The sequence below is a fragment of the Triturus cristatus genome, chromosome 1_2 (assembly GCF_964204655.1).
Source record: "Triturus cristatus chromosome 1_2, aTriCri1.1, whole genome shotgun sequence".
NCBI classification, from domain to species: domain Eukaryota; kingdom Metazoa; phylum Chordata; class Amphibia; order Caudata; family Salamandridae; genus Triturus; species Triturus cristatus.
In genome coordinates this window covers 17,737,788-17,752,627 of record NC_140580.1, presented here as the reverse complement: position 1 = coordinate 17,752,627, position 14,840 = coordinate 17,737,788, and the positions used below count along the sequence as shown (strand labels likewise).

General features: G+C 51.5%; 1 pseudogene across 1 annotated transcript in view; it reads left to right on the top strand.

The window, feature by feature from the left end:
- Window positions 1-14,840, top strand: part of LOC146866653 (serine/threonine-protein kinase 38-like) — a 659,816-nt pseudogene that overhangs the window by 126,270 nt on the left and 518,706 nt on the right. The window contains exons 4-5 of the transcript XR_014966481.1: window positions 2,617-2,649; window positions 5,875-5,904. The product of XR_014966481.1 is annotated as a serine/threonine-protein kinase 38-like (transcript). The remainder of the gene's footprint in view (window positions 1-2,616; window positions 2,650-5,874; window positions 5,905-14,840) is intronic.

The window sequence follows — 14,840 nt, the reverse complement described above, 5'->3', positions numbered from 1 at the left end:
CGAGAGTTCCTCGAGCTCCAGGGCATACGACACAGGCGGATCACCCCTCAATGGCCCCAAGCCAACGGCGAGGCCGAACGCTTTATGCGAACACTGAATAAAGTCCTACGGATAGCGGTCACTGAGCAGGAAGACCCTGAGCGAGAGATCCAACGGTTCCTAGGGGAATATCGGAGCACACCTCACTGCTCCACCAAACAAGCTCCCTGGGCCCTCATGCTAAAAGGGACTCGCCGCGATGGTCTACCCACGGCCCCAGGGTGGGCCCCTCCACCATTTGAGGAGGAACAAGCGCTGCAACGGAGGACGCGCCGAAACCAGCAGGTGAGCCAGTCGAGGGGCAGTCGGGAACGCGCCCTCAGACCAGGAGACAATGTCCTCATAAGAAATCGAAGACCCGGAGGAAAATTCAAGCCACGGTATGAGCCCGGGAGCTGGACAGTAGAACGAAGACATGGGACAATGATAACAGCAAGGAGAGGGACGGAATCAGCCACACGCAACATCTCGTGGTTCAAATGGATTCCTGAGGCCACAGAACATCGACACGGCACTGCAGAGGACGAGGAAGAAGACACCCAGATCCCCGAAATGGCACCCCAATCACCCCCGAGCAGGCACGAGTCGACAACAGAGCCAAAACACCCTGACCCCGCGGCCGGCAGGGCTGAACGTGACTGCCCATCAAACCCCAACACCCGAGCAACGGCCAGGTATGGACTGAGAGGGAATCCCCCGCCGAGCAGCCGCCTAAAAGACTTTGCATGCCAAGTAAGTGAGTGACTGTTGGTATCCAAATCTGGGTTCATCATCCAAGTTGGAGAGGGATGTTGCAGTTAGCGCTCTAGCGTCCGACGCTAGAGCGCGCAAGTCATAGACGTTATGCGTACGCCACGGCGGTGGCGTACGTTAGTGTATAAATAAAGGGGGCGCGCCTGGTTGGGCATTCACGCCATGACAGCATTCGAGTGTGGTCTCAGTCATAAGCGCGCCACCACTGCGCCCGAACTGCTAGGCCCACGCGCGCCTGCAACAGCCTGGACATTGTAGCGCTTGGAGGACGTGGACAGCCCCCACACAGTCCAGGTGATTAATCAGATTTGTTCTTCCATATAAGCATGCATACGTACAGTTCAAGGCACCCCTCGCCAGGCACACGGTAGGAGTGTCAGTGGCCAGGCTCATACCACAGTCACACCCGCCGCACTCACACCACCGACGAAGAAACAAAGGAAACCGTCAATAGCGAGCAACAAAACTCCCATTAACCCCTCATCGGACTGTGATATGGGTACATCCTTTCCAAACAGATTTATGCCCGAACCCTACAAATTAGAGCCCTTCAAAGGAGGCTAAAACGATTTGTACCAGAAAGCTCTGTAGGGGAAAGAGTCCAGCTAGCTTGGAAATCAGAGTCAAAAGTAAAGTGTGAACCCCTTATACTCGCCCAGTCCACCCCCCCCCCCACATGACCCAGCCGTCACGCAATTCAAATGATGACAGATGTGCCCAGAGGGCCACCGAGAGAATATTCTCCAGCCCAGGCACCGTCAAGCCCCCGAGCTCAAGGTGGATCCCTTGCGGATTTATGTCCTGTTATGTGGCAACTTCCTCCCCTGCTCTCGTCCACTCCTCGGCCACCTGCTGTCTGGTAGGTGCGGTCGCCCCCCTTCGACTGGAGCGCTGGCGCCTTGGAAGCTACAGCCGACAATGTTCTGAGTGTTCCGGTCGCACTTTCCTCTCTTGGTAAAGTTCCAGTCACTCCCACGCTGCTGCAGTATCCGTGAAAAAATGGGATTTGTCCTTAGCTTGTATTCTCAGATGAGCCCGGAATAGCAAAGAGTAAAGGAATCCCAGCTCATGAAGCTTCTTCATTGCAGTGAATGAGGCCCTGGAGGGTAAAGTGAGGATCGAGAGAGACTCTAGCATCCTCCACAGTGAAGGGGCTGTTATTGCGTACCTGTTGGAAGATGAAGTCGCTATCATGAAAATTGAAGGAGGCGGGCTACCCATAGGCGGGCGTGGCTCCAGACTTAGACGGTTGGGTAGTAACTCTATGCGCACGTTCCATTACATAGAACTTGGACAGGCCCTCCGGGGCCACAACCTCCTGGAGCTAGTCCTCCAGGAAACCAAGCATGGAACTGCTCTCTACTCTCTCCAGCAGCCCAACAACTCTGCTTCTGCTCTCTTGATCATCATGCATGGCTGCCAGGTGTGGGCTTCCAAGTCCGAAATACAATGTTCCATATTCAGGGTCTTTGGTGTTAGAGTTTGCACTTAGGCCTCCAAAGCAGACACCTGTTCCGACATTTTCTTAGCGTCTTCGCAAATGAGGCCCAGCTTGACTGCTACAGTGTCAATCTTACCTTCTACTCTTACTCTGGTGGCATCAATTGCGGCCAACAGTTTATCAAATTTGCTGTTGAATTGGGAGACATCCTGCCTCCAGCGCCCTACTTGATCCCCTCCCGAGGGGCTTCCGCAAAGGCATCATCCTTAAATCTCTGGGTGTGACCCATTGTGGAGGAAAATAGAGGTGACCCAGAGGCGTCCAAGTTCCACACCCTGGGCTACCAGTGGCAGTCCCAGAAGGCGTAGCACAACCAGCCTCAGCCAGAGGAAAGTGGAAGGTGCAGTTTGGTGTTTGCGGTCCAGTACCCCTAGAGTTAAAGCAGACGGGGCTCATCAGTCCCACATTGTGGCAGAGGCGCTATATTTAGGCAATTTCTTGCAGGCAGTAGGAGCGACCACCATTCAAATGGTGACCCCTTCCAGCAGAAGCCAGCCAGGGATCCGCCAGTCACCTAACGAGGCAGGGGGGAACACGTCACAGCATATAAGTGTCTCTAATCACTTCAGCAGTTGGCATGAGATGGAACATCAACACTCCTCACAGGTAGGGCAGAGCTCATCAGACCATCCTCCCTCCCAGAGAGCACCTCAAGAACCCCAGCAATCTGCATGGAAAAAACAGTATCATCCAGCAGTCCGTGTGTGGGGGGTGCCCCAGTTGTTCCTTCAATGTCCAGCAGTGGGGATATACCCGATCGCTGAAGGGCCTAATGCCTTTGTCATCAGGCCCCCAGAAATCCCCAGAGTCAGCAGGCAGTGTCGCTGTTTGCTAGGGCGGTCGGCCCAGGCATCCACCGCACACAAAGCCCAGTGGCTCAGGGGGAGCTCCAGCAGTCACCAAGCCTCTGTGGTGCTCTTGTGTCGCCTGCAGGTGGCTGTCGACAGCACTCAGCAGGAGCCCCACCCCTACTGTCAAGGGGCCACGAGTAGCAGCCCAGCTCGCCCTCACTGGTCGGGTCCCGGGAGGGGGAAATTACCCTCGCTGAGGGTATCAAAGCGAACCTGCCGCTCGGTACTTGCACACTGCGGGCACAAAGACAGCTAGGACCGCGGCCTCCGTTCCCGCACAACGGGGCCACCATCTTGTCGCTTCCACTGAGCCACCTGCGCTCGATCCTTGAGGGGCCTCTCATAGGTCTCCCTCACTAGCCACACCTCTCGTGGCACCCACCAGGGTGTTGGCAGTCCCAGGGCAGCATGCAGTAACAGAGTACTGTTTGCTGGGGTTATTTTAAAGTTAGAATGTGTGCAAAAACTTTCCAGCAGTTTTAGGGCGAATGAGCTGTATACTGTTGGATAGAATGGTGCCACTGAGAATGCAGCTTATTTATTGTCACAAGAAATGATGAGTGTAAATGTACATCGTAGCATCCCGTCATGGTTACTTGTATGTTCAAAGAGTGAATGTCAAGTAGAAGTTAATTACTGATTATTACACCCTGTGTTGTTTCTGTAGTTAAACTACTGTAAATGGTCAGGTAAAGAGGAGGGAGAATCATGACAGCCACACTTCCTATCAACCTATACCCAGAAATTAACTCTCCCTTCCTTCCTTGCAGATGATTTGGGGGATTGCTCTCCAATCTAGTAGACCTTTTAAAGACAATTAGACTGAAAGTAACGGGGCATGACAAGATTGTAAATGCGACTCAGAAGAAATATGCTAGTCATATTGAGCATCTCCTAACCAAACCGGTGATAGTTCTGCCTAAAGGAAGGTGTAAAGGAGGAGGAAAATTGAAATGGACATTGGGTGGCTGATTAAAAGGAACCAATAAGAAGATGGGGAGAGGTCAGAGATTGAGTGTATTAGTAAGGAATGCTGAGATTGGGAAGGAAGAACATAGCTGCTGGACGTGCACTTTAGAGGGGACATGGAGGTCTGTTAAGTGCAACAACAGAACCCCTTTAAAGAAAATTGAAGCATCAACCAAAACGGTGTTCATAGACATGATTTGGTTTATAATGCAATTGATATGCTTCTGACAAAGATGTAATCGAGGAAACTGATACCATGAATTTACCTGAAAACCAACCTAGGTCTGTATTTAAAGCTTTTGATGCACCCTACCTTTTACCTACGGTTACCTGTCCATAAAAGATAACTTTTGAGCAGCTCATTATCGTTAAATTAAATTTTGACTACCGGGGGGGCGTGGCTTGCTGCCAACGGGAATGGCCGCTCCGTAGCGAGGCTCTGAAGTGCCACTCCCAAACTATCCAGTCTCCTTCGTGCCCCGCTGGCCCGACCCATGTCCTGAAGCGTTCCCTGTGGTCCTGGGGCTCCCACCGACCTCGCGGACAAGTTTGAAGAGAATTGGTGGCGGCGCCGCGGGAGAGCTCCATGCTCCGCGATCTCGCCGGCTGCCTGACTGAGGGGAGCGTGCCCCGGCCGGGGAGCGGGACTGCGCGAGGCCGCGGCTGCGGCCTGTCTCCCATGGGACCAGAGACGCGGGGCTCGACGCCTACACCAGTGCCGCGATTGGGCCCGGCGCAGACCGGCGGACTTCCCCGTCGCTCAGGGCTGCTGGACGTGACTGGCTACTGTGGGAGCCCTGCCAGGGAGGGAGAGACCCGGCCGGGCCTCCCCGGTGAGTGACGCTGCTTGTGAGACTGCGCTGCCTGCCCGGCTTGCTGTAGGGGTCCACCCCCGGCGCCACGTGTCCCACCGGCTACCAGGTGACTGCGGACCCAGCGCCACTAGCGCCTTGGCCCCGGGCGGCGTGCGCGGGCCCCATACGGAGACTCACCTACCCCTGCGGACTGGAGGTGGGCCCATCCACGCTGTTGGGCAGGATCCCACTGGGGCGACGGTATCCAGGTGTGTGCCCGGCTCCTCTACTGTCGTGGCCTGCTGGAGGGGCCCGCGGTTCCCTGCCCCTGCTGAGTGACAGATTTCGTACGCACGCTGTGGTTGGGCTCCGGGTGGCCGGCGGGCTACCCCATGGAATTGTGACTCTCCGCGCGGGGGCCCTGGGCGATCCGGCACTGCCGCGGGTTGACTGACATCGGCGTCATCCTTCCCCGGGCCGGAGTGACAGCTGGGATGGCGAATATTGCGGAGGTGAACTCGGTGTAGAGAGGGCAAGGGCCTGCCCTATCCTTGACCCACTGGTTGGTGTGCGGACCTGGTGAGTCACCCGTAGCTCCCTCGACGCTGCGCTCTCGGTGGATTGTCCCCCCTGGCTGGGGTGCATCCCGCGAAAGCCGACAGGCCGGGTGGCGCGGTCCACTGCGGGCGGCGGGGAGTAGCGACTGCGCTCAGAGGCCAGGGGGTGCCACCTGGGGCTGTGATAATGGCAACCGGACGGAGCAGCAGAACTGTGGTACAGACTAAATTGGAGAAATTCGCCTGGCAACAACAACAAGGTGGTGAGCGGGTCGGGGGCCGGCCTCGGATGGCAGGGCAGAACCGACGAACAAAGACCTTCTTGATGCGATCACAGCTGTTAAAGCATCCCTCGAAGCAAGGATAGACACCGTGGCCACTGATGTGGGTCTGATTCGTGAGGACATGAGGAAAATCGCCGAACGTGTGGGCATGGTGGAGTGTGTAACTAAAGAACTGACTGGCGACATTAGCCTTCTCAAACGAGAGGTTGCAGACCTGCGCGCCTCCCACGAATTACTGGCTCAGCAGTTAGATGATTATGAAGGCAGGATGCGCCGGAACAACGTCCGCATTATTGGTGTTCCGGTACGCGCGGAGCGGCAGGCAGCGGACCTCTTTGTCGAACACCTGGTCCTCAAGCACCTACAGCCCGAGGCCTCTCAAAGTGTTTTTCGATTGAAAGAGCCCATCCGGTGCCGGGCGGTCGCCCTCGGCCGGGGGCGCCCCCTCGACCACTTCTTGCCCGGGTGTTCAATTTCCACGACCGGGACACCATTCTTCAAACTGCAAGGGCGGCCCCGCCCCTTACTATCGAGAACAGCAAAATTACGTTCTTTCCTGATTATACACTAAGAGTCCAGAAACACAGACGCAGCTTCCTGGAGGTGAAAAGAGCTCTCCGTGACCAGGAAGTTAAATACGCGATGATGTTCCCCGCCAAGCTGCGGGTGGAGGCCGATGGGAAATCATGGTTCTTCACACACCCGGAGGATGCTTGGGACTGGCTGGAGGGCTGGCGCACTGTGGATAAGAAGAAAAAAAAAAGGGACTATCGGCGGCTGACAAGGCCGAAGATTGGCGTCAGCAGAGACGATCTCCTCCACACTCAGACTCTGATGCCCAGGGTCAAACAGGGGGACACTAACTCTGGACGCTGATAAGATGGTATGTTGTTCGAATTGATCCATCAAAGCTCCCCGGAACGTATCTGGTGACAGACTCGTGGGTCTCACAACACCATGGTGATAATGATGGGATGTGGGAAGCAATCACCCCTTTGGTACAATGTCATCATGGGCCACTATCGAGGACAATGGGGGGTTGCTTGCCTAGCTTTCACCGTTGCAGAGTTGTTTTTTTCAGTTTCCGCTTACTTGAAGGGGATTGGTTCCCTTGCAGGGACTACTGCTGCATGCGCCGCGACGTCGGAGCTCTGTTTGACATGATTTAGCAACCCGGACTGAGTTAAGCATTTCTTACACTAGTAGGGATGGGGTTGGGTGGGGGGACGAAACCTACGGGCTGTCAGTGAATGTGTTGGGAGTGGGGCAGCTCACGTTTCCTCGAATTGTTCCTGGGGGGGCCACAGGCGCTCTGCATGTCGGGGGTGGCGGGCGGTTCTACTCCCGTTGTGCAGGGAAGCAGGGTGGGGGGTACGTTTTCATGTTTTTGGGTTTGTTTGATTTGGTTTTGTTGGGGTGCTGTTTCTTATTGTTTTACTGTAACAGTGCGAAATGGCATTTTCTATCAGGACGTTGTAAATGGTACTTACCTCCAGGCTACTGATTTCACCTTCTACACTCTCATGGAGGGCGGTAATACGACGGGCGAAGCATTTAAAGTAGTCGCTGAGGGGCCTCTCCACAATAGTCACTCCGCTCACTCCATCACACTAATGTTGGGGTCCTATGGCAAGAAGTCGGGGACTTAGCCTCATGACCTGGAATATCAATGGGCTGGGGGACAAAATCAAATGTGGCGTAGTGCTGCAATATATCCATCGTCACCGACTAGACTTAGTGTTATTCCAAGAAGCTCACCTCATAGGTAACTCCTGTAGGGCCCTGGACAGAAAGGGGTATCGTATGGTAGCGCACTTAGGTTTTACCTCGGGGTCCAGAGGGGTTGGGATCCTCCTTCGAAAGGGCTGCCCCTATGTGATTCATACCACATGGACTGAGCCACAGGGTAGATATGTTGCTTGCTCAGGCAGCTGGGAGGGCCAGGTCCTTAACGTGCTCTCCGTATATGCCCCACTGGGCCTCCAGCGCAAGACGCTGGCGGATATAGGGGCGCTATTGATGACCTTACCCGTGGGTGCCCTGGTGATGGGTGGCGACTTTAACTTGACGATGGATGGTACTATGGACCGCTCTCCACCTCGACGGGATGCTCCGCATGGCTCGCAACTGCACAACTGACGCCCTGGGGCTGGTAGACATTTGGAGATGGTCGCACCCCGAGACACACTTTACACTTTCCAATCTGGTGTTCATGGCAGTCACTCACGGCTTGACTACATGTTCACCCAGGCGCAACACATTCAGCACTTCACAGAGTCTGCTTGCTTTGCACGGGGAATATCAGACCATTCCCCGGTTACAGCTATCTTCGGAGCTCACCGGGCAAGGCAACCAGGTCCCATTATGATCCAGCCCTGGTTGCAAAAAATCCCACACATTAGAGACGCCTTGCGGCAAGATACTGACTACTACTTTGAAGAAAATACAGGATCTGTGGCGTCGGCGATAACGCTCTGGGGGCGTATGGGGCTGTGATAAAGGGAAGAGCATTGTCAATGATAGTGGGGCACAGGGCTGAACGCAAGCAACGAGTAAGCGAGTTGGAGACAGAGATATTACATCTCGAACGCGCCATCTCGCAGACCCCTGACCATGAGACCCAACACAAACTCAATGTTAAGAGACAAGATTACAGACAACTGCTCTTAGAGGACGCCAACCGGCGTGCCCTTGCTACCTGTCACAGAATATATGAGATGGGTGAGCGCACCGGTAAACTTTTGGCATGGCTGGAACGTAAGGAATCATAGGCGCGGTGGGTGGGCACGATCAAAGGGCCGGACGGTGTGCTGACCACTGACCCTCAAAACATTGCTGAAAAGTTCGCAAAGTACTATGAGCAAACCTACACTATGCCACAACATTCACAAGCACCATGGGTAGCAGACCTCCTTGCCAATATTGAGGTGCAATGTGTTTCCCAGCAAGAGAGAGGCCTTGGAGGCAGATATCACGGTCGAGGAGATCCAAAAAGCCATTCAAGATATCCGGTCCGGCAAGGCTATGGGCCCCAATGGAATCCCAATTGAGCTCCTGAAACCCATGGCTATGAAACTTGCGCCCCACTTGTTGAATCTGTATAGCGAGTGCTATGAGACTAGCATCCTCCCAGCAGATATTCGCACCGCCACCATAGTGGTCATCCGCAAGCCCGGTAAACCAGCGGATGAGTGCGCATCGTACCGACCCATCTCCCTGATCACTGTGGAGGCCAAAATTTTGGCTAAGCTGTTGGCCAACCGTCTGCTTCCGTATCTCACTGCACTGATCCACCCTGATCAGTCGGGGTTTATGCCAGGCTGCAATACTGCACGCAACCTACGTCGTGTCCACGGAGCACCGGGTCACGTGGCAACACTCCAAGAGGAAGCAATCGTGCTCGTGCTTGATGCCAAAATGGCATTCGACACGGTGGCCTGGGAGTATCTCTTTGCAGTCCTGGCTTGCGTGGGGTTGGGGCCTAGGCTGATCAGATGGATCAGACTTTTATATAACCTGCCCACTGCCCACGTCTCAGTTAACAATCATCGTTCGGGCTCCTTCTCCCTAGATCGCGGCACGAGACAGGGCTGTCCGTTGTCACCACTTCTCTTTGCTCTGGCCCTTGAGCCACTAGCGGTCTGGATCAGTGGTGACCCTGAGTTTAGAGGCTTTAAATGGACAGAAGATCACGAAGACCACATCTCCTTATATGCGGATGACATTTTGCTTTATCTAGCATCCCCAGCGAGCTCACTCCGCCGTGTTCTCCACATTTTCCACATCTTTGGGGCCCACTCCGGTTACCAGATCAACTGGTCCAAATCCAAAATGTACTCCCTCTGGGGTGACCCACCGCACAGTCCCAGGGGATACGCCATACCGGTGGCAACACAGGGTTTCCAATACCTCGGCATCTTTATAACATTAGACCCAACCCTATTTTATGATCGAAACTTGTCGGGCCCATTACAGAGGTTCAAATCGGACGTCGTCCATTGGAAAACGTTGCCCCTTACACTTTTGGGTCGGGCATCCTTATTCAAGATGCTTGCCCTTCCACGCTTTCTCTACGCCCTGCAGAATACGCCCATCCCGATCCCCGAATCCTACTTTTTGCAGGTCGTGGCAGCATTTAGAGACTTGTTATGGGATAGCGGACCGCCTCGTATCGCCATGCATAAACTCACCATGGGATGGTATGATGGAGGCATAGGACTGCCGGACATACGCCTCTACTACCAGGCATCACAACTGATCGCCATCAACCGTGGGTGTTCGGATCCCAGGATGACCCCAATTTCCGTACCGATCGATGGCTAATGGGAAAGGGAGGATATAATAGAGCGCTATACTCAAACCCCAAAAAACTAGGCTTGACAGGCCCTACGGCCCGAACGGTAGAAATATGGCACGGGCTCCAGCGACGCATGGGATGGCATGGGCGACTGACTAAGGCCACCCCACTTTGGGAACCTGATAGCCTGGGACGGCTGAGTACCTGCGCAGGGTTCGATAAATGGGACCTAATCGGTATCTCTACGGTAGGAGATGTATGGATCAAGGGCAAAAAGGCGTCCTTAGCGGAACTCCAGCTCAAATACCAGCTCGCACCGTCAGAACATTTCCGATATCTTCAAATTAGCCATGCCATTGACAGTGCCCTCCCCGCGGACGCCCCCCTCCCAGACTCCACGCCTTTAGAAGATAGGTTGCTGCTGGACCCAATGGACCGCAAGGCTATCTCCTTGATGTACAAGAAACTAACTAACAACCGGGCCGATCCAATGCAGAAATTAAGGGCTAGCTGGGAGGCGGACTTGGGGGAAATGACTGACGAGGACTGGACTGAAGCATTAGCCTCCCCTCGGGAGGTAGCAATGCCGATGCGACTCCTGCTCGTTCAGCTTAAAATTTTACACCGTGTATACTTTGATGCAAAACTGTTGACAAATTGGGGAGACGACTGGACACGCTCTGCCTATGGCACTGTGACCAGATAGGTACGTTTATACATATTCTATGGACATGCCCCACATACAGCAATACTGGACAGACGTTAGCCGACAGATGGCGAGATCCTTTGGTAAACCCATACTCCCCTCTCCCCAGCACTGCCTCCTTAATGTTTGGGAGGCTACGGACCTCACCCAGGTGAAGCAATCATGGTCCGCCATGGGTTGGACCATTGCCAAAAGGAATATTGCCCCGAAATGGGGGGTGGACACTATACCGCAGCTACGAGTTTGGGCCAACGATATGGATCATGCCATGATAGCGGAGAAAACTGTATTTAAAGGCCGAGGCTGCCCGCGGAAATGGGATCAAAAGTGGGGACGATGGAACAAATACCAGGGGGACATCTGTATTTCTCCCACGGTGGAACTTAGATGGGATAGACTGGCTATATTGGAGATGGCAGGGGCAGGCGCCGTGACTTGAATCCTCCGGACCAGCAGACACAGTATGTGCACGGGGGGCTCCCCGATCCTAACATGTACTTGTAACCCCCTCTGTACTGCTTTACTAATTGCTCTGATTTAATTTTTTGATTCGCCTAATATATTGTCTGTTATCTCCAACGCCCAAATGTATACTTCTCCTGCTGAGGTTATTATGCAAGTGTCATTACTGCCGCTAGGTTGTGGTTTTTATTTTCAATAAAAATTGTTTAAAAATTTTTTTTAAAAAATTGACTACCAACAATATATTTTTGCATGCTATCATTGGGAATTGTAGTGCAAAGTATAATAGATCAATAAATACAGTTAAGTTTAACAAAGCAAATAGGGACATGGAGAAGTTAAGAGTGGTAAAATTTAGTAATATGTCTTAAGTAATATAATACATAAAAACGTGATAGGAAGCAGGAAATAGGAGTTCAAAAATCCCGAAGTTTACCTTTCCGCAAAGTAAGATGAAAGTTCTTTTAGCCCAGATGATTAATGTTATTGATAGATGGGGTAAGGAGGTCTTCGCAATGGGGTGGAATAACTCTGACTGAAAGGCTGTCTGTGAGGACAGTAATTCTTGCAGTTGCTGAAGATGCTGCATATTCTGACTGATCTAGAGTGTTGCTCATCCATATTATAGGTCTAATCTTAGTTTTATTTTCTTTTTCAGTTGTTGGGCGATAATATTAGTGATGTAACTATTGCTAATTGAGAGCTGTGTGGAAATCTTCAACTAGGAAAAAAATACATATTCTTTAGTGCTCCTGTTGAGATCCCTAACATACAGCTTCCCTACCCTCCTCAAACCCCTAACGAGTGATGGTAAATGTTAGGAATACGCAACTCTTCTCATGCTGCAATAGCTGATAGCAGCCTTGCTTGTTCTAAAATATTGCAAACAAAAGGAGATGATGGACAGAGTGCTGGAACTTTTCAGACACTCACCCCCAGTCACAGATCTCTGTTTAATCCAGCATCGTTCTTTAGCTCACTTCGCCACCCCATTTCAAACCCAGCCATATGCAAATCAGTCTTGACCTCTTGACCCTGTTCCTCATAGGAACAGTCCAGCCCGAACTGCCAAGCCAGGTCTTCCCTGGACCGGAAACAATCAACCTGGGACCAGTTTCGGGGTTTCACCCTTCATCTGCCAGGTTAGCTTGAATCCAGTGGTAAATTGAGCAAGGGACTGACTTCTGGGCTTACCCTGCCAACTTAGGGCTAACAAAGGAAACCCAAGGAGATGAGGGACGGAGCGCTGAAAGTTTTTAGACACTGACAATCACCCCAGTCACCGATCTGGGTTTAATCCATCATCGTTCTTTACCTCACTTCGCACCCCAGTTCAAACCCAGCCATATGCAAATCAGTCTTGACCCTGTTCCTCATGGGAACAGTCCAGCCCAAACGGTCACGACAGGTCTTCCCTGGACAGGAAACAAGCACCGGGGGACCGGTTTCGGGGTTTCACCCCTCATCAGCCAGACTAGCTTGAATCCAGAGGCAAAGTGAGCAAGGGACTCACGTCTGGGCATACCCTGCCAACTTAGGGCTAACAAAGGAAACCCAAGGAGATGAGGGACAGAGCGCTGAAAGTTTTTAGACACTGACAATCACCCCAGTCACCGATCTGGGTTTAATCCATCATCGTTCTTTAGCTCACTTCGCACCCCAGTTCAAACCCAGCCATATGCAAATCAGGCTTGACCCGGTTCCTCATGGGAACAGTCCAGCCCAAACGGTCACAACAGGTCTTCCCTGGACAGGAAACAAGCACCCGGGGACCGGTTTCGGGGTTTCACCCCTCATCAGCCAGACTAGCTTGAATCCAGAGGCAAAGTGAGCAAGGGACTCACGTCTGGGCATACCCTGCCAATTTAGGGCGTTGATGGGTTCAACGCAGATCTGTGACCTGGGGGTGAGTGTCTGAAAAGTTTGAGTGCTCCGTCCATCATCTCCTTGTGTTTGCTTTGTTCTAAAATATTGGGCTGGCTGAGGAGGCACATTTCTGTAGTCTCAAATCCAAAGGGGCTTGCAGCTATAATAATCTTAACTCTGGCTAAAATTGTTTTGCTGTTCCCAGTCACCATACAGGCTGATGTTTGGATTCTTAGAGGAGTCCATGAACTGTCCTTTTGCCTTGTGACCAAATGACACTCGGGCTTATGTTGTCATTTTATTATACCTGTAACTTGTTTTTTCATGGCATCTTTTTCGAATTATTTTTATTGCAAGTAAAAAGAGAAACAACATCATAGGGTGCAGCATCAAGACACAATCAGAATTACTCTCACAACCCGCAATCAAGTTACATGGTAGTTGCAGCAAGTGCTTATATCGGACTATGAACATCCGCTCCCATAAGTACAGGTGGATCACACAGCCCCCCACGGTGGTCCTTGCATTTACCCCAGATTTTAGTCCATTTAGCTGGGCAACCCCTGCTTTCATTTACCTCTCTCTCCGCTACCATGCACCAGTCTAAGTTCAGCTTTCAGTTGCCCAGTTCCGGTCTTCATGGCACCTTTTAACTTGTGACTGTTCAAATTCACAATGGTTGTTTCTCTTAGTCTTAATCCTTTCTTTTGTTATTATCATGTGTGAACTCTGAGGTGTTTCATGGCTTTCTTTCCTTCTTAAAGGCCATTGGTTTTGAGTTTTTTTTTGCCAAGGAGGCATGATTATCTGTGTTTTGACTAATCATGATGATTTTTGGTGGGAAGTTTCTTTTGGTGGGCAGATCCCTCCTCTGCGGTTTCCAGTAAGTGCTGCGTTTTTGTCCAGTGGGTCTATTTTGATGTCCTTGGCTCTCCATTGAATACACCTGTTGCATCCATATATACTGACATTTAATATTCGGCTCTAAACAATCCCAGACTCTTGTATTTTTAGCTTCAGAATAATGGATTCTCTGTGCATTGGAATTTTCACTCTTTTCAATGTTTTTATAATGGGCTCATAGAAAAGGTAAAATAAATGGTTTGATTCTAATGGCCAGTTGTGCAAAGGTGCCACTGATACTTTTTCCCCCACCCGACCTATCTACATTCCCCTCCATCTACTTCCTCCCCAGCCCACCCCCCCTAATAATCTAGTACATCCTTATTCAAAGATCAACCTCTCTCTGCCATACATACACACCCACTCAAAATAACTCTCTTTATACATATTAGGTCATACATGTCGCCACTGTGTTGTTATGGTTTAGCTACACCATCCATTGAAGGACATTTTTTATTTGCTTATACGTTTAGACCATGTGACTGGGTTTGCAACAAATTTGCCAGTCGCCTAGCGTTATCATGTCAATTTTCTTGCAGATTAATGGAGGGGAAAAGGTTAAGAGGTGAAAAAAGATGTTTTCAAGAGTCCCAGTAGGAAATCTTGCTTGTGCCCAAAGTCCAAATTGGCATCAAAGTAGAACTCTGTTTGAAAGTGTGCTTTTGTTGCTGCAGTGCAAACCCGTAAAAAAAGTTGCTGAGTGACCTTGAAAGGATTAACCTTTTTGCGTAACTGGCGTTTAAATTAAAATTGTGACTTTCACAATGGTTAAGGACTTTAAAAAAATGTTCCCTAGAAGGGAGGAGAGGTTTCTTTTAAATCAAAATCGGATAACAGGATGCCACCTCCCTTAGACTA